Source organism: Rattus norvegicus, chromosome 7 (assembly GCF_021556685.1).
Source record: "Rattus norvegicus strain SHRSP/BbbUtx chromosome 7, alternate assembly SHRSP_T2T, whole genome shotgun sequence".
In the NCBI taxonomy this organism is placed as follows: domain Eukaryota; kingdom Metazoa; phylum Chordata; class Mammalia; order Rodentia; family Muridae; genus Rattus; species Rattus norvegicus.
Window position 1 is genome coordinate 20,597,641 of NC_141540.1, and position 19,357 is coordinate 20,616,997.

A 19,357-nucleotide genomic window follows, 5' to 3' on the forward strand; every position below is an offset into this window, starting at 1 on the left:
AGGAAACTAGCCTCTCTGAGCTTCTTCTTCAGCAGATCAAAGAGTCAGTATTTACTGTTTAGCAATTACAGGCACAACAGTGCCTGTGCTGCGCAGGGAAGTGCATTAAAGCTGCAACCTGAGAGAGACTTTGATCACCTCCCCAGCTGCTCTATTGGCTCCTGAGGCTCCAGTTAGAGGAGCAGCACCTGGGAAGTGCATTGAGGGTCCAATATCAGATTGATTACTTTGTCGTCCTCACATTATGTATGCATGCATTCATTCATTCATTCATTCATCCATCCATTCATCCATCCATCCATCCATCCATCCATCCATCCATTCATTCATTCATCCATTCCTACTTCTTTCCAAAAGGAAGACAGAATGACGGTTACTCAGACAGGTCAGAAGCCTCTCTGCAAGGAAGGGGAGCTGGTAAATCATCTAAAAGGAATGAAGCACTGGGGACTTTGAGAGCAGGAGGGACCCTGGGGTGCCTATTGTGAAGAGTTTCTTCTTGGCTCTACTCACTTACCAAATCCTTTACTATGACTCCACTTCTGGCCTTTGATTGTGGATCTGGTACCTTTTGTTGTCACCTCTTGCTCATTGTCCTCTGAAGTTTCTACTTCCTCCTTGCTGTTCCTGCCCTGATCCAGGAAGTTCCTGCTTCCACCCTGCTGTCCCATGAAATCACCATGGCTGCCATCTGCTGCCCCTGCCCCCTTGATATCCTTCTGTGGGTCCTTTCAGCTCTGGCTCCTCAGTGGCCACGGTGAGCTGCCAGCATCTCCAACCGTGCCACTTCACCTGTGTTTCTGTGTCTGCTTCAGTGCAGACATCAAAACAAACTTCCGGTTTTCCTTTGAGGAAGACCATCCCCTTCATTTTGGCATCAATGTTCTTGCCTAGCTGCTCCTTGAGTTCCTTCCAAGCGTAGCTCAGTTGGACATCTCAACAAAGCACTACAGTATCATGGTCTCAAAGGCTGCTGGGCAGTGGATCAGGGAGCACTGGTCGACTGATGTGGTCCCTGATCTGTGGAGATAGAGCAGCTGCCAAGGTCTCTACAGCTCCTTTCTCCTCAGTCCGCGTCTCAGCTGACCGCTTGAAATGGCCAACAGCAGTGGGGGCACAGAGTCCAATAGTCTGATGGCATCTTTGCTGGAGGCTTTCAGTGTTTGTTTCAGAAGGAAGACCTATCCACTCAAATTTAGTGCTGGCTTTCCGCTCCACCTGGGGTAACTCGTACTCTTCTTTGGTAAAAGCAGTTCAAACCCCTATCCTTCAGCTCTGCCTGTTCTTCTTGAAAGATCAAAGACTCCATTTCCATTGGTGTACAGCTGTGAACAACCAGGTCACCCTCGGGGATGTCTAACCCACTTGCAGCCAGTAAAACCACAAAATTGCCATTTCAGCACCTTTCAGGGTGATTTCCTTTTGCTTCTGGAGAATGCCCCCATGTAAGAACTGGGCATTCCTGCTTTATGCATGTGTTTTGTGACAGCTCCTGCCATCCTTCTTGGTTTCACAGACATTGAACATGTCCCCTTGATGACCACTGTACCCTCGGAACATATCCCCACTCACCACTGTCCTCTCTGTCTCCTGTGCTCCACAGTTAGGGCTGCTTTCTGAGTCTTTTCCCAATCAGGTCCACCCATTCATACGTAGGTTTTGTGTATTTCTTAGCAACATTAAATACCCAATGAGAGCATGTTGCAGAGACAAAGCAATGTTTGGGGGTTGCCTTCAGAATCGTTCTTGTATGCTATACATAAAATTTCTTCCACTTGATCTTCAAAACCAACATCTGGTCGTCTTCATCCAGGACAACACATTAAAGTTTGGTGAGATCTAGCTTGCCATTCTGCAAGTGATCCTCAATACGAGCTGGGGTCCCAACCAGGATATCAATCCCACTCTGCACTTGTTCTTGTTGACCACCATAGGGAGTTTCACCATAAAAAACACTGATAGCTTTTATCGATGTCACTGAAGTCTTTGCTCATTTGATTTGCTAATTCTCTTGTAGGTGCAGCACTAGTATCTGATTGGCTTGGCCTCTCTTCCTCTCTTGAAGTCCACCTTTAAGTTACCCAATCAAAGGGACGGCAAAGGAGAAGGTCTTCCTGCTTACTGTCCATGCCTGGGCAATGAAGTCTGTCTCACTGGCGGAATGTCTTGGCTTTTAGAAAAAACGGGAAGTAAACCCCTCAAGCTTTGATCTTTGAGAAGCTTGACAGTCTCTTCGGGTATGGGAAAATTAGAGAAAATCCTTTCTTCTCTATGAGTATTTCCTTTTCTATCTCATTACTATGTTCTTCACCAGGAGCATCCCTGGAGTTGGAGTTTGGTTCGGAATGGGAGAGGACATTCTTGAGCCTGGGCTCTTCTCTCCCTTGTCTCATTAACTTCTTTCCCTTTCTTCTCCTTGGGCTTGGGCATGTCTGCCTTTGCTTCAGAAACTTCCTGGGTTTTGTCTCTGTTTTATTTTTTTTCCCATTGGCTGTTTTCTTCTCAAGGGACTCCTTTTCTTCTGGGATGTTTTGCTTTTACAAGCATTGAGGTCTTGAGGCTCATCCTCCTTCTTGGCCTTGTTGGATTTAGCAGAACACACATCAACTTCAGAAGGCCCTTTCTCTTTCACTGCTTTTGCTCTGGAGGAACAAGTCTTTTCCATTCCTTTTGTTGCTTCTTCTGTCTTCGATTTTGGCTTCTCCTTTCTACTTTTCCTCCTGCTTGCATTGGCAGCATCTCCTTGCTCTCCTCAGCCCTGTCTTCTCCCTACTTGGATGCACTGGGGAGTTTCCTGGTATTTTTCAGTGTGAGCTACGCAGGTCTGCCAGTCCCTCAACTGTGTGCAAAGGAGAGAGAGCGACAGAGCAGCCTTCTACTTGTGATCCACTCTGCATCTCTCAATAATTTCTTCCCTTGGAAAGAGATGATGCTTACTTCCCCAGCAATTTCAGTTAGAATTTCTACTACTGTGAAAACACGCCATGACAAAGGTAATATATTACTGCTTTGTCATGTACAATATTTTCTTGTGGCTGGCTCAATGGTTGTGAGTTTCCGTCCAAATCATTATGGTGGGAAGTTAGGCAGCTCCTAGACAGGCAGCGCAGTTGAGGCGCTGAGTGTTGTACATCATGCTCCAAAGGCAAATGGAAAACTCCTTCCAGGCAGATAGGAGGAGAATCTCCAAACACATGCATACAGTGACACATGTATTCAAACAAGCACACACCTCCAATAGTGCCCCTCCATTTTCCACGCAAGTACAAACAAACACACGCAGTTTCCAAGCTCTGTGCTCTGTGTCCTCCCAGCTCCTTTTTTGGTCAGCATTTGTCTTGATCAAACAATGAACTTTCTGAACGTAAAGTACTTCTTTCTACGGGCTCCTTAGCTTCCCAGAAATCAACCTTCTTTGTGACTGTGACGGGCGCTTAGGTGCCAACCTTTGGGCAAGTATCTGTGAGTGTTTTTGAGATGTTTTTCTCTAAGGAACATAAGGCCCACCCTGCATGATTTTTGGAACATTTCCTTGGGGTGCATTTCCAGCTGCATCAAACTGTGAAAGCAACAAGATTCTCAACCATCCACTGCCTGGGATTCCTGACCATGAACACAGGGAAATCAGTTGCTTTTTCTGCTAATACCCTGTTGTTCCCACCATGAGATACTGTATCATCATTACGTCTGAGCCAGGACAAACCATTCCTTAAGTTATTCATTATTTAAGTCTTCATTATTTTCTCACAGAAGGAGAAATGGAAGTCAGAGAATTCCCTATCAACTCTAGAGTCATTCCATTAGTCATGTGTCTACTCTCCTTTCCAAGTCACATAAGTATTACTAATGCCTGCCACACTTTGCAGAGAAAGCAATTTTTTCAGACCACAGACTCTTCCAGTGATTTTTGTCCCCTCCCCCATCTCCTTCAACTGAATCTAAGGTAAATCAGCTCAGGGTCCTGACTAGAGCCTCAGTGGTGGAGGTGACCTGTGAATCTACATCTCTAGGTGGATTCCCCTACCAGACACTGTGCTAACTGGGTGTGAAGGTCTCTGCACCTGTGGTTGAGCGTCTTACAAGTTCTGATCCTCTAAGTATGGATAAAAGCTGAACCACTGGGGACAAGAATTACACACACCTAGTGTGGCTTCCTTCTTCTGCAATCAAATATTTCCTGGTGAGACATTACATATGGATCACAGTCATGATGCAGATGAAGACAGAATGCTAGGCACACTGCAAAGCTGAAAACGCTCAACCTGTCATCAATGGGCTCTATTAAATCTCAGCTCTGAATGCAGTTCTGAGAAATGATGAACCCTTCTCTTCAGTGATGGGACTGCTCAAATGCCTATTAGTCCCCTATTAATCCCATGTGTGCCCTATCAGTCACAGCCCTTGGGGATGCAGGAGTCAGAAGATGTAGAAAACAGGGCTCCAGCTGAGTAAACGTAGGTAATGGCACTGTGCCTCTGAAAGTGTCCTAGGGAAGCATCAAGAACAAAACTAGTCAACAGAGGTTGGTTTGTCCAGACTGAAGACCAGTCTCACTCTCCTTTTCATCCCCTCTGATCCTCCTCCTCTTCTTCAACCTCTCCCTCTCCCTCCCTTCCCTGTTTTGCTCTTCCTCTGCCTCCCCTTCCCTTTCCCCCTCCCTCCTCCTCTTCCTTTCCCTTCATATCTCTCGATCAGGTCCAGTTTTTGTTACCCAACTAATCTCAGTCATGAAGTGTGAGTTGGAGAATCATTGACCTCTCAGGGTTTGGCATCAAAAACAGCCTTTTCCTCTCCCAGCAGCTGTCAAGTGCCAATGGTCTCTCACCTTGTAGTTGGATTTCCAGTCCTTATCCCCACTTCCTTGTTCATAAGTTTCCCTCTAGTATAAGCTTGCTTTCTCTCATGCATATGCTGACAATCACTGTGAGTTCGTACTTCGAACAACACTGCTATTTCTCAGACATTGACTAGTTAACTACCACTGTGGCATTAAAGACCTTTCTAGTGCTTAACATTATTCAATTTCGCCTGCTCACTTGTCTGTGCTTACTCTCTCTCTCTCTCTCTCTCTCTCTATATATATATATATATATATATATATATATATATATGTATATATATATATATATGTCTCCCTATGTCCCTCTCTCCCTCCCTCCCTGCCCTCTGTGTGTGTGTGTGTGTGTATTTCCTATCACAAAACACAATCTCACTATCTCCCTATCCTCTCCTGTTCATACTTACCCCATGCCATCTTCCCCTATAATAGTGGAAAATGATTGTTGTGGAAGCTATACTATGTCTCCATGGCATTCACACCTTCTCATCTGCAAATTTTCATTATGGTGGTTGTATGGTGTGGTATGAGGCTTCAGCTACTCTATCAACACTGGAATTTCAATGGACCTCTTCTCAGACATTTTGTTGTCATGGTGGTTATCTGTATCATAGACATTCTGGACTTTTAGATCTATAAAACTGGCCCTGCATGCACTCCAGAAGTTCACCAATAGCTAGATATTGGTGTCAATTCAAAGCCCTGGATTTGTGCCTGAGAAGTATCTGGTCAGCCTGATGACTTTAGCACCCTTCAAGGAGACTGCTTACCTTGTAGTCCCTGAAAACATGGCCAGTGACACCCTACTCTTCAGGTGAAGTGCCAGTTCCTGTCTCTTGAGTACTGCAGCGAGTGAGAACATGGGCAGTTCTGTTACACATGAGCACAGGGCCAGCTCTCCTGTCTGCCACAGACATCATGATGAATAAGGGGAGAGGTGTTTCTCCTTCATCTTCACCATTGCCTAGCAGACAAGTGACAGAACCCTTGGGGCCTTTTCATACACAGCCCATTTATCCAGGGCTAGATCTATTGTGCTGCCCTAGCAAGGTTAAGGACCTGAACTCCTGAGTGTTCTAGCAGGTGAATGACAGGGGCTGCTCTCCTGTTCTAGTCACACAAGAGTCAAGTGTCATGCATGCCATAGGTGGTGAGGTACAAGGGCAGAGGAGGGTGTCTTTTTCTTATCCACACCACTGAATGGGCAACAGGTGGCAGTGCCAGGCAATGTTGGGCAGTGTCTGATATGCCTCATGGGAAGTTTTACTGGAGAGCATGCTTATGCTGTCTCTTTTTTAGCATGAAAAACTCCAGGCCAAGTCTGAAATACAGTGTTCTTGTTTTGGAGTCAGGTAGCCAACTGATGGTCCTGGTGTTTGGAATCTGGTGACTAAAATGAACCAGCTACACTGACCACTTTTTCTGTGTTGAGGAGTAGCTTTCTTGTGCAAGACAACTCACACCTGCACAGAAAACAGCTGACTAACGACTTGCCCCTCTTTCAGGGAACTGGTAATTTTGGATTGCTCATATCACTCATAACAAACAAACCAGTATTAGTTTTTTCAGTCCCACTCTATAAATCTGACTTTTCTCCCTCCTATATGGTGAGCTCTGGTTCCCAGTTATTAGAATTTGGTTGCTGTCTTGTTTTAGACAAGATGGTCAAGCTCAAACATATATCTCCACCTTTCTCCAGACCTATTTCTAAATATACTAGGTACCAACACTTACCAGGACCATGAGACCCTTAAAAATATTTGCCAAGCTCATGGTAGAACTGATGGGGGCTAGTAGGATATTTTGCTATTGTTGGGTGTTTGGCCTCAGATCTTGGAAAAGAATCTAAAAAGGGTTAAAAGATTTTAGGATAGAAATAGGTCCTGATTCCTGGAGTCTGCTTAAAAGTTTTAAAATAAGCATGACTGTGTAAGAGAAACGCTACTAAAGATAAGAGAGACCCAGAGGGGAAGCCTGAAACACCATGAGAGGAACAGGGAAGAATGATGCCTGGTCCTATGTCAGTGAGATTACAGAGAAGGTCCATGCTCCATGCTGTATTTCCCTCCTACTGGGCAACAGAGGTGAAAGTACAAAGCTCAAATAATCAGGCAGTTATCCTGGACTAGCGCCATATCCAGTACTGTTAACTTCAACCCTGCCAGCTTGCTGCCCTACACTAAGCCAACAGAGCCTCTTTCAGAGAGCAGAGGAGTTGTGGTCGTCAAAGTCTTTCAACATAGACAAGAGAACAAAAGGTGACTTTGTGATGCTGGAGTTTATGCAGAAAGATGTCTAGCCATGAAACAACACGAGAGCAAGGTACATTCTAGGTTCTTTCCCAGGCCATATCACTTAAGTTCCAGCTGCTGGACCTTGGAGATAAGCACATCCAGATGGACACTAGGAGTTCAGCTTCAGCTTGTTTGGGAGCAACAGGACTTCTCAGTGAATATCTCTTTGGTGGCTCCAGGTGGAAAAGTCAGACCCCTTTATTTATACCTCATGCAACATAAGATCTGAAGAGGTAGAATGCTTCCTCCCTAGGTATATGCACACTGGTACAAGACTGACATGCTGTCTTGTTTGTCAAGGAAAAGGTGTGTGTGTGCCTCTGCCTGTTTAAGAGGACAATGCTTCTGGTAGCTTTTCATAGGGACCCTCTAACTTGTTGACTTGGCATGATTTGAATTCTCCCAGGTCCTCAATCCACAAAGTGTTGATATAAGCCACTGGTCAGGGGATTGCCTATTGCTTCCTCCATGATGTTAATACCAAGGCTTTTTAAAAAATTCTAAGCCATAAGACCCTGTCTTTTGAAGCCTTTTGCTGGGTGACCTAGTCTTTTCCCACCAGATGTTCTAAATCCCAAGACAACAACTTAGGTAGAGCAGGTGCTGATGGGATATTCCAAGTATGAGATGGATGTGAGACTGGATCCAGAGATCTCCTGTGCCTGTCACCTGGAAACAGTTCCATGACTCACAGACACCTGGTGTGGTTCACCCCAATAGGGCTGCACTCACTCAGAAGGCCATCTTACAGGGGCTTTGTTCTAATCTATTTTTAAACAGAGTCTGAGTGAAGGGTTTACCCTCTTTGAAGACTTGGGCCTGTAGGTATTCTATCCACATGACTGCAAGCGCTCAGTCGATTGGGCTTTACCTGCTAAGGCATCCATAGGGTCAGTAACCATATGGACTGCTTGGGCTCTGTCTTCTTTTGCTAGATTATTTGCAATACCTCTCCATCTGTCTCTGTATATAGAGAAGTAGGAAGCCATGATTAGCTTTGTATTCTGGTCTTCACCCTGGCTTGGATCTTTAATCTAAAGCAACCATTCCAAGTGCTAACTCCATAGTGAGATCCAGGGGGTCATGAAAGTTGGAGAAGGGATAGGACACAGATTAGTGGGTGAGAATGTATTCTTAGAAACCAAGAGGACATCTCATACCCCAAGACTCATTCTTACCATAGTGCCCAGCTCTGGTTTAGCTTTCTGTCTGGATACATGATGCTGTACAAGCAGGAACTTTGTGCCCTTTCTGAGGTAAGATCCACCTGCCTTGTGGGGAGTCATTTTGCCTTCTTTTATGAATGCCTGACTGTCCGGTAGAGTCAAGTCAGACCGGGGTCTACTGGCAGATTTCCTGATTTGCTGATACATGGAAGGTTATGAGCGACACACTTGAAGCTCATGTTGAGGGGATCAATGTTTGTTAATGTTAGAGGAAGGAACGGGAAGGAATAGGTGAGCCTCGAGATGCTAAGTAATATTGAATATATATAAGGCATTGTCTCTGTGGGCTTGGAACTTTGTTCCCATGATTCTATAAACTATTGTCAAGTCCAGGAGAACCTGGAGACTCATGTAGTATGGACTGAGCAGCCCTAACCATTGTTTTTCTTTGTGTAATTTCTTTTATTTAGTAAGCATTCTATTCATTCACATGTCAAATGCTATCTCACATCCAGGTTACCCTTCCATAAGCCCTATCCCACATCTGCCCTCACAGCCCTCTGCTGTGTCTATATGAAGGTACTCGCCCACCCCCCCACCCCCTCCCACTTCTCCAGTTTAACCCTATGCTGGGGGAATCAAACCTCTACAGGACCAAGGGGCTACCCTCCCCTTGCTGTCAGGCAACTCTGTTCTCTGATAAATAGATATTTGGAGCCATGGATTCGTCCTTGTACACACCGTGTTCGGTGATTAAGACTCTGGGGCTTCTGGGTTGTTAGGCCAATGTTTTTCTTCCTATTGGGTTACAATAACCCTCTCCTTCTGCAGTCCCTGTGACAGCTGCTCCACCAGGGTCCCTGAGTTCAGTCTGATGGTTAGCTCCAAGCATCCACATCTGCATTGCTCAGTTGCTAACCAAGCCTCCCAAGAATCAGTCAAACCAGGTTCCTGTTAGCAAGTGCCTCATGACAAAGACAACAGTTTCAGGTTTGGTGTCTGCACACAGTGTGGATTCCCAAGTAGGAAAGTTCCTTGAGGACCCTTCCTTCAGTCTCTGCTCCATATTTTGTCCTTGTTCTTCCTTTGGACAGGAACATTTCTGGGTAAAATACTTTTGAGATGGGCAGGCTCAGCCCTCCATTGGGGACTGTGCCTATATACTGGAGGTGGTCTCTTCAGGATCTATGTCCCTGTTCTCTGCATATTTAGGCAAAGCCATTCTCAGTGGGTCCTAGGGGCCTCTCATTTCTTGGTCTGTGGGACCCTCAGTGGCCATCTCCAATTCGTAATCCCTGTTACATATTTTTATCCATTTCCTAAACTTCTCTTCCTCTTTACCATCTCCTCCACTATCTTATATTGCCCCCTTATTTCCTCCTCCTCCTGTCTCCCTCCATGATCCCCTTATTCCTCCCCCTCCTGTGATAATGCTGTAACCTCCTCAATGCAGAACTGAAGCATCCACACCCTGGTCTTCCTTCCTCCTGAGCTCCATATGGTCTGTGGGTTTTATCATGGGCATTGTGAGCTTTTGGGCTAATACCACTTTTCAGTGAGTACAAACTGTGTGGGTTTTTTTGGGACTGGGTTACCTCACTCAGCATGATATTTTCTAGCTCCATCCATTTGCCTGAGAATTTTATGAAGTCATTGTATTTAATAGCTGACTAGTATTCTACTGTGTAAATGGACCACATTTTCTGCATCCATTCTGCTACTGAGGGACTTTTGGTTTGTTTCCAGCTTGGCTGTTACAAATAAGGGATTTATAAATATAGTGGAATATGTGTCCTTGCTATATGTAGGGGACTTTTGTGTATGTGCCCAGTAGTGGTAACCTTTGTCTCTGAGAGTTATATTCTGTCTTTCCAGTAAACCCCTCTCCCAACATAGAAGGCTGCTGGACATTTTGCCAGACAGACACACATACTCTGCTCTCCTCTCTAGGGACAGTTAGCTCTCATTGTCTTTCAACTCTCATCACAGGCACCCATGGTCACATTTCAAGCTTTATTTCCTGTCCCAGTCCAGGAGGATTTGGATCTTTCTTGCATGAACTCTGTTCTCTCCTCAATTAACCATGTCCTGTTTCTTCAGCCAGCTGAGAAGATGCCAGAGCCACTACATGTACCCTAGCCTCAGCAGACAGGCCTTGCCATACTTTCAGAGTCCTCTGCCTATCACAAAGTCACTTGTTGTTGTTGTTGTTGTTGTCATCGTCGTTGTTGTTGAGAAATATCCCTAGCTCACCTGTTGTTGTCCTCCCTCAGTCACCTTCTCTTCACTGTGACCAAAATGGCAGGAGGAAAGTAAACACTCTGCTGAGCCATCTGTGTCTGTCCACCAAGTTTACCCTTCTATTCCTAATGGGCCCTGTTCACAGGGGCTGAGGTCTGCAGTTGCCATTCTTTACTGTTGTGTCTCTCCATTCTCAGTTCTAACAAGGCTACGTAAAGTACACTGGGGTGGAGTAGGTAAGGCAGTAACCTGAGACGTGGAGCTGAGATACTGTGGCCTCAGCTCATGCTCCATAAAGGATGCAGCCACTTGGCCCCATGGAGAACAGGAGCACTAGATGTTGCTTTGTCCAGCAACCTCTCAATCCTATTTCTGCTGGAGTAAGGGAGGCCCCAGCCTGTCTAGGGGGATGTGGTTCAAAATGGTTCAAAATGTGGTTCCATAAAGAGTCGGTTCATATATTCAAATGTTTGGAAATGAGTGGTCAGAATTGTCAGTGAAAGTTACTCAATACATTTTGAGTCCCTTAAACTCAGGCAAGGAAAATCAGACCTGTATATTCCCTGAGGTCTTCAGGGGTCCCAGTGTCTGTCTAATGGAAAATATTCTTCAGGAACATGGAAGGATTTCTAAAGAAGGTTATGTATATTAGGAGGGTTAATTTAGGAATATCTGAATACAGAGGGCACTTAGCTCCTAACATTGGGAGTAAATCTTTTACTATGTGGCAGTTCTCCATAGGTATTTTCCCATCTCCTTGGCTGATGCCTCCGTTGGTGAGACAAACTTAGCAACAATCCAAGAGTCACCACTGGACCTTTGGATGAGCCCAGCTGTTTGTGAGAAGAGCTTCAGAACATACAATATTGACACCAGCTGCCACCCTATCTGTACATTGGCATTTCTCTCCAAATGCCTTTTTATTGTACAATGAGCATCTTTCTCCAATGCCTACCTCCCTATACATATAGAATCTTTTGTCAACTGCCATTTTTTGAATATAGACTGTCTATCTCCAATTATGTTCCTGCACAAATGAGGGCATCTCTTGCAACCTGCCTTCCTCCGGGGACACAGAATAACTCTGAGCAACTGCATCCCTTGACTGCCTCTAAAATTCTTAACTGGAAGAAAAATAGTCTTGGGGCCCAGAACCAATATCTCAAAATTGACATCTATCTAAACCATTCAGATGAACTGTGAGAACAGTAGAAGATAGGAAAATCCGACCTGATTAAATCAGGGTAGAATTATTCCCAATTTCTTATAAAGTTAGGTAGGGGTATGTCAGGTAGTATCTTGGAGATATTTGTGTAGAGATAGGAGTTTCTGATAGAATCTGTAAGTTATGTCCAGTTCTGAGGGACCCTGTCTGACAAACTGGCAAAGTTCAATGATGAGAATATATATAATTGAAAAATTAAAAAATCAGGAAGAAGGCATGGGAAGCAAGGGTTAAATAGTGTAGTGTCAGTAGTCATCCAAAAAACCTAGCCTTATGGCCAGCACCACAGGAAAAAACAACCCAGGAGTCAGTACGTGATACTTTTTCCAATTGGCCAGAGTGCATTTGAGATCATGAATCCTGCCTGCCACATAAAAACACAGGCCTTAGTGATTATAACTCTAGGGGTCATCAAATATCTCATTGGAAGGAACCAGTCACAAATATAAACAATGAAAACACTATTCCATTCTAATATCAAGAGCCTCTATCAGGTTCTAGGAACGTCAATTCAGATCCATCTACTTTCTGAGAATGCTCCAGGAGAAAACGTCCTTGACCAAAGAGTGGAGGGGGGCATGTTGCAGAAGAAAGTGCATAGAAAATATTTGGACACTTATGGGCATCAATAAAGTACTGCCACAAAAATTGAACTTGTCCATCCACACATAAAATTCCAGAATATCCACAAAGATGCAGTGGATAATGTAAAATTCATAGACATCACCAGCCCATCAATGCAGACACAGTCCCTCACTGAAATGGCAGCATAGGACCAAGGATTTTATGCTCCACAGCTCACACTAGGAGAGCCACAGGATGGCAAAGAGGCAAATGGGTTGAGTGTGGGCAAACTACTCCATTATATCACCACAGGGTCCCATTTCTTCAGTGGAAGGACCATGAAAGAGATCAGAAATAGATTGTCACAGAGACCTATGACATTGCAACTCACTTCTGGCAACCAGAAACCTAATCCATCAAATCCTTACAGTTTACCCAGAGATGAGGCCCTCCATTGAGAACATTGAGAGACATTTTTGTGTAATGAGAGGAAATGTGAAGTACTTAGCTCGACTGTCACCTATCCAGATTCTCAAACTGTAGACATGCTCCAAGATATGGAGTTTTATAGTTGCAAGAAATTAAATCCTTGAAAAAATAAAACTACAGCAAAATGATGGGGGACATATTTAAATTGAAAAGACCAGAAACAGAGGGCACTTGAGCATGGATCTAAGACTTTTGTCATTACTGGGCTTACATGCCCTATGCCACCCAAATCATGAGCACATCCCTTTATTCTCTTCTTCCACCAAAGAGAAAGGGGAGTAACCCCAACTTTGGCCTCATCCATATCCAGCCCTAGGAGAGCATTGGCCTGCTGCCCTGACACAATAAGGCCAGTAGTGGCAAGAAGTGCTTCCATGCCTGCCACTACATTACAGTGTCCCAAGAGAAGGAACACAGAGACTGCCATTCTGGAGATGTGTCTACCCACTGAGTCCACATCAGCATACCAGAAGAGTAAATGCCCCTGTGATCTAAGGAATTCTTAGACAAGGAGCTCTAAGTAAACCCTCAGAGGATTGAGTGCTTCAAGGGACTAGACAAGAGTATCAGGGCTTTCCTGTCAAGAATCTGTTGTTTTAAGGAGTCTCTGAAGAAGAAAGCCTACTATATAACTTTCAAAAATATGGGTCCTGTGAAAGAAGCAGGACCCAGAACCCCATGAGTTTCTAGGCAAGTACGGGATGGTGCATCACTTCTTGACCTTCTTCACTATACCATGCTACAGCCATTAGCCTCTTCTAGGGCCTACTAACATGAAAAGGTTCGTGTAAATACTGAGTGTGCTCCAGCAGGGGACTTCCTGACCTAAAAAGGGAGAAGGACCCAAGCAAGAAAAAGAGGCAAGGAAAATATTTTCAGAAATAGTTCAGCCATAAAGTACTGACATACCCTTGACCTTCTCCATCCAGTCAGAAATTTCAAGAATATCTGCAAACATGCAGATGAGAATGTGAAATTTATAGACCTTACCTGAGCGTCAAGGCAGACCCCGCCCCTTACTGAAGTTGCAGCATGTGACATAGGATTTCATGCCTCAGAGCTCACATTAGGTGAACCATATAGTGGCAAGGAGGCAGATGTGGAGAGTCTGGGCATGCTACTTTATTTTATCACCACATGGTCCCAACACTTCAGAGCAAGCACCATGAAAGAGATGGAGAAATAGATTGTCACAGAGACCTATGACATTGCAATTCACTTCTCCTACCAAATTGAACCCTATTTCCCCAAATCCACAGAGTTTCCTTAAATATGAAGCCCTCCATTCAAAATATTGAGAGGCATTTCTGGGTAAATGAAATGTGAATTAAATATCTCAACTGTGACCTATTCTGATTCTCACATTATAGCCAGGCTCTGAGGCATGGGATTCTACGTTTCCAAAGTATTGCATTTCCCAGAAAAGTAAAAATATAGTAAAATGATGGGGACACATTAGAATTCCCAAGCAAAGGTTCAGAAGGCACTTGAGCATGGTTCTAAGACTTGTGTCATGCCTAGAGATCCATGCCCTAGGCTACACCTATCATGAGCCACATCCCTTTATTCTCTTCTTTCACCAAAGTGAAGGGAGAGTGACCCCAACTTTGGCCTGCTCTATATCCAGCCCTCAGGAGAGCATGGGACTTCTGCCCTGACACTATCAGGCCACAAGGTGGCAGTAAGTGCTTCCATGCCTGACCTTGCTTTGCATTGTCTCAAGAAGAGGAGCAGAGATACAGCCTATGCCCTCCATTCTCAAGATGTGTCTGTACCTGTGTCTGCACCAGCACACCAGAAATGACAATGTCCCTGCCATCTAAGGAATCCCTGCACAAGGAAACCTCATGAACCATTCAGAGAATTTGGTGCTTCGAGGACTGGCCAAGAATATCAGGGGTTTCCTGTCAAGAATCTGTTGCCTCAAGGAGTCTCAGACAAAACACTACTACATATGTCTCAAGAATATGGGTCCTCTGACAAGGCAGGACACAGAACCCCATGAATTTCTAGGCAAGTACGGGATGGTGCATCACTTCTTGACCTTCTTCACTATACCATGCTACAGCCATTAGCCTCTTCTAGGGCCTACTAATGCCAACGGGGGTCCATGTAGATACTGAGTGTGCTCCAGCAGGGGACTTCTTGAACTAATAATGGAGGAGTCCCCAAGCAGGAAGACGGGGCAAAAATATTTGTGCAAATAGTGACAGTCATAAAGTATTGAAACACCATTGACTTTGTCTATGCAAACATAAAACACCAGAATATCCTCAGCGAGTCAGAGGTTGATGAGAAATAGACAGAGATGACCTCTGAACCTCAATGCAGACTTTGCATCTTCCTGAAAAGGCAGCATGGGTCCAAGGGAATTATGCTGTAGACCTCACACTGGATGAGACATTTGATGGCAAAAAAGGCAGATGCAGACAGTTTTGGCATGGTGCTGTATTATCTGACCACATGTTCGCAGGCACTGAGAGTAAACACCATGGAAGAGAAAAATATTGTCACAGGGACCTATGACATTGCAACTCACTTCTCTTGGCAAATTGAAATTTAAATCCCCAGACACTCACAATTTCCCCAAAGTTGAGTTCCTCCATAGAAAACATTGAGAGACATTCCCAGGTAATGAAATGTGAAGTTAATATGTAGACTGTGACTTCTCCAGATTCTAACATTATGGACAGGCTTTGAATCATGGAGTTTCATGTCAAGTAACTAGAATCCCCCAAAAAAGTAAATGGAAAAGATGGGGCCCTAACTACTCTAGAAGAACAGACACAAGATGTGAGCATGGATCTAAGACTTCATCCAAGCCTGTGGATCCAGGTGCTCCACCACCCCGACTCCTGCACACCCCTTCATGTCTTGTCTTCCACCCAACGGAAGGGCCTGTGAGCCCAACAGTGTCCTCCTCCTTTACCAGCCCTCATGAGAGCATGGACCTGCTGCCCTGACTCTGTCAGGACACAGGGGGCAAGAAGTGCTCCCATGCTTTCCATTGCTCTACACTGTCCCAAGAGGAGGAGCAGATACTGCCTGTGCCCTGTATTCTGTAGATGGGTCTGCCCCTGTGAACACATGAGCACATCAGAACAGGAAATTCCACTGTCGCCTAAGGAAGACTTGAACAAGGAAACCTTCATCACCCTCTCAGAAAATTGGGTGTCTCATCAGAATGGGCATAAGTGACAGCTTCCCTGTTGTTTCCTGTTTCCTTTTCTGTTATTTCCAAAGTCTCTGAAGACAAGCCACAACCCCCCACCCACCCATATCTTCCAAGAACCTAGGTCCTCTAAAGCAGGGAGGACGCAGTAGGAAATGAAATGGTATGCTTGTATGGGAGTGTTCATCACAACATTGACATTGTACACTACACCATCCTATTACCATTAACCTCTTCTAGGTCCTAATAACATCAAATCCTTTCCAGCTAGATACTCAGTATGTTCCAGCAGGAAACTTCTTTGATCTCAGAATGGAGGAGGGGCTGCTGCAAGAGGAGGAGTCAAAGAATTCTATTTGGGCAGATAGAGCCGGACATAAAGTATTGCCACTATCTTGACATTGTTTATTGAGACATTAAACATCAATACATTTTGCAAATTGCAGACTGACATATGAAGCTAATAGTGCTTGTTTACCAGGATCAAAATCAAATATTCTTATTAATATTCCTCTATCTTCTCACATTAAAGCATTATATGTGCACCCAGGTGGCATTGCCTGAGAAGACGTAAACAAATACCTGTGTAACCCAGATGTGGAATCAGCAAAAGACCACAGAATTAGTCTACCTGAGTCTATCTTATTCAACATTGACTTCACAGGTGCTCCATGCTCAGGAAAGCGTGTGGGGTCACTTAGAAGAAGGGGTTACTCCGGCAGTTGTTCTCTATGTGCTTCAGCCAGCACTGGCTTCAGCTTGGATAAGCTGCATTTCTGAAGCCTCTGATAGCAGGATAACCGCTCATGCTTTTCATTGTTGAGATTTATAAGTACTCCAAGTGTCCAGGACAGTGGATCGCCCTTCCCTACAATAACATGCCTTTAGCATTCCCAAATGTTGTTATAGACTCAACAGCAAAGGGCACTAAAATATCCACTGGCTTTGACTTTTGAATGAGTAAATTTCAGTGCATTGGATCCACTAAAGCAATAGCTACTAAGGTCTGCATGTTCCTTACATTCGCTGCAAAAAGACACCAGGACCCAGGCAGCAAACGTATAAAGTGAATGTGTGCTTTAAACTCATTTACAAGTTGAGTATCTACTGGGATCATCAAAACCATTGTGAACAGAACAGCTGAGAGCTCACTTGGACCACAAGTGGGAGGCAGAGAGGGAATCAATTGGAATGGCCTGGGCTTTTGATACCTGTAAACCCAGCCCCAGGGACACAGCTCTTCCCCAGACTATACTGCCTAATTCTTCCTAAACTGTTGTCCCAACTAGGAATTGTATTGAAGCACATGACCCTAGGGGGACCAACCTAATTCAATCTCCTACATAGGTGCTGATCTTTGTCACTAGGAAGAAAAAGGCTGTGAAGGCAACAGTCAAGACAGGCACTGTGCTGAGGTAGTGAGCGGGACACTCTCCACCTCTCCAGGTCCTGTTCTCATGGATCATTCATGAGGGAATTATAAGTGGATAAAAAAGGAAAACACCCTGTGGATATGTTTGTGCTTTGAACTGGGGTTTGGTTCCTATAGTCCAGGGAGATGTGGTTTTTTCCATGAAACCAAATGATTCCTATGTACCTATTTTGGCTCAATTTCAAGTCCACATATTGGGATTTTTCCTGTATATCTCAGCAGCGGTCAAGGAAAATACTCAACCTCAATTGATGACCAATCTCTTCAGAAAGAAGAACCTAGGCATTCAGTACATGCTGCTTTCCTGTATAGCTGTGAAGGCTTGACTCTGTAAATTATCCTACCATGGCTTTGCAGGGACCTGAAAAGCATATAGTGGCGAGGAAGGCACAGAGAAGCATCTTACTACATTGTTTTGATATTGATGTTCTCCAGCATCTGAATTCAACTTTCAAGGGTTGTGCCATGAGAACATCTGTTTTATTAAAGAAAAGTAACTGAATATTAATCCTGGCAGAAGAACCTTGCTAACTGTGTGAGGAAAGGGAACAGAAACTATCTGAAGAGACCGCAGTGGCATTCAATACTACCCCCAACCCCCAAACAAAGCCCAAACCAGCTGCTTATGCAGACAGCAGTATCAAGTGTTTGACTTTGTTCTTCCCAAAGGCTAGAGTTATACCTTGTGAACCTGAACCCTTCCGGGCCCCAGACCTTGTCCTGAGGGAGTCATGCAATGGTAATGTTGAGTGCAGTCTGGGCAGGAAGCTCTCTGGGATAAGAGAGCAGCGCACCTCCTCTGCATAGGGAACACACAGGGTGAGCTGCAGGACAACATCCTAACAGGAACCCACAAAGTTCCATGTCCCTTACCTTGCCAGATAAACCCCCTCGTGTACCAATTTTGACAGTTGCCCCAGAGAGGCCTCTGCTAGAAGATATTGAGAAACCAAAGATGAGTGAGGAAAAGTCACAGACTATTCCAAGTGAGAACTATGCAGGCCACATCACCTCAGCCCTCCATGTGCTGTGACTTCTATGACACAGATATCATATGTGCAGAAGTGACAGTATGAGAAAATAATGAAGACATACTTAATACTACTGGATCATGCCATAAATGTGGGGTAGGCTGAAGGCCTTCACAAAGACTTGGTCGATGACCATACATTTTCTATCCCCACAATTTCTTCTCTTTGAATTTTTCCCAATAATTTAAGAAGCACTGATTCTGTTCATGCCTGTTCAGGCTGCTGTGTTTAGAACCACATCTATCTGAAGAAATGTCATGGGGAAAACTGTCTCCATGCTTAACATTTTGTTGGGCTATCCCATGAATGAGAGCCCAAATACAGTGAGGCCTTCCAGTGTCACTCTCTGGCTGTCCCTTATGCGAGCTGCAGCGAAGTTCAGGAGCAAATCCCATGCCGTTTTGGCAATAAGGTGCTTGCAATCTGTTTGCAAACTGAATGGAGCCTTAGAAGACGTAGAGGATAGAGAGAAGGCAGGACTCTTAGGGTTGTTTTACCTCTTGCAGTTCAAAAGAGTTCCATTTTCATTCTTCCAAAGATTGAAATGGCAAACCGTTTCACACCTAGGAATTGTGTTTAGAGACAGGCCTCCTGTCTGTAGCTTGTGAGTTTAGCATGCACTGAAGTGCTGATAGAATGAAGCCCCCTTCATATGAAAACCAAGAAAAGGACAGCCTCTATAGTCCAGAGAGGGATGTCCCTGGGCATCGGCTCATGTGTCACCTGATGAGTACTAATTGCAAATGCATTTTCCTCTGGTCCCTGGAGAAAACCTGAGGGAAAAAGTTGCCTGAACAAAGCCCACCCACACTCAGAAGGAGTCCTATAGAGATTAAAAAGTGCTTCAGTCTACAAAACTAGCCTACCACAGACAAAGTGATTTCTATTGTGGACATAAGTCAGACT

General features: G+C 44.6%; 1 pseudogene; it reads right to left on the reverse strand.

The window, feature by feature from the left end:
- Window positions 1-382: 382 nt before the first annotated feature.
- On the reverse strand, window positions 383-8,417 carry LOC148004488 (nucleolar RNA helicase 2 pseudogene; annotated as a pseudogene).
- Between the last annotated feature and the right edge of the window lie 10,940 nt (window positions 8,418-19,357).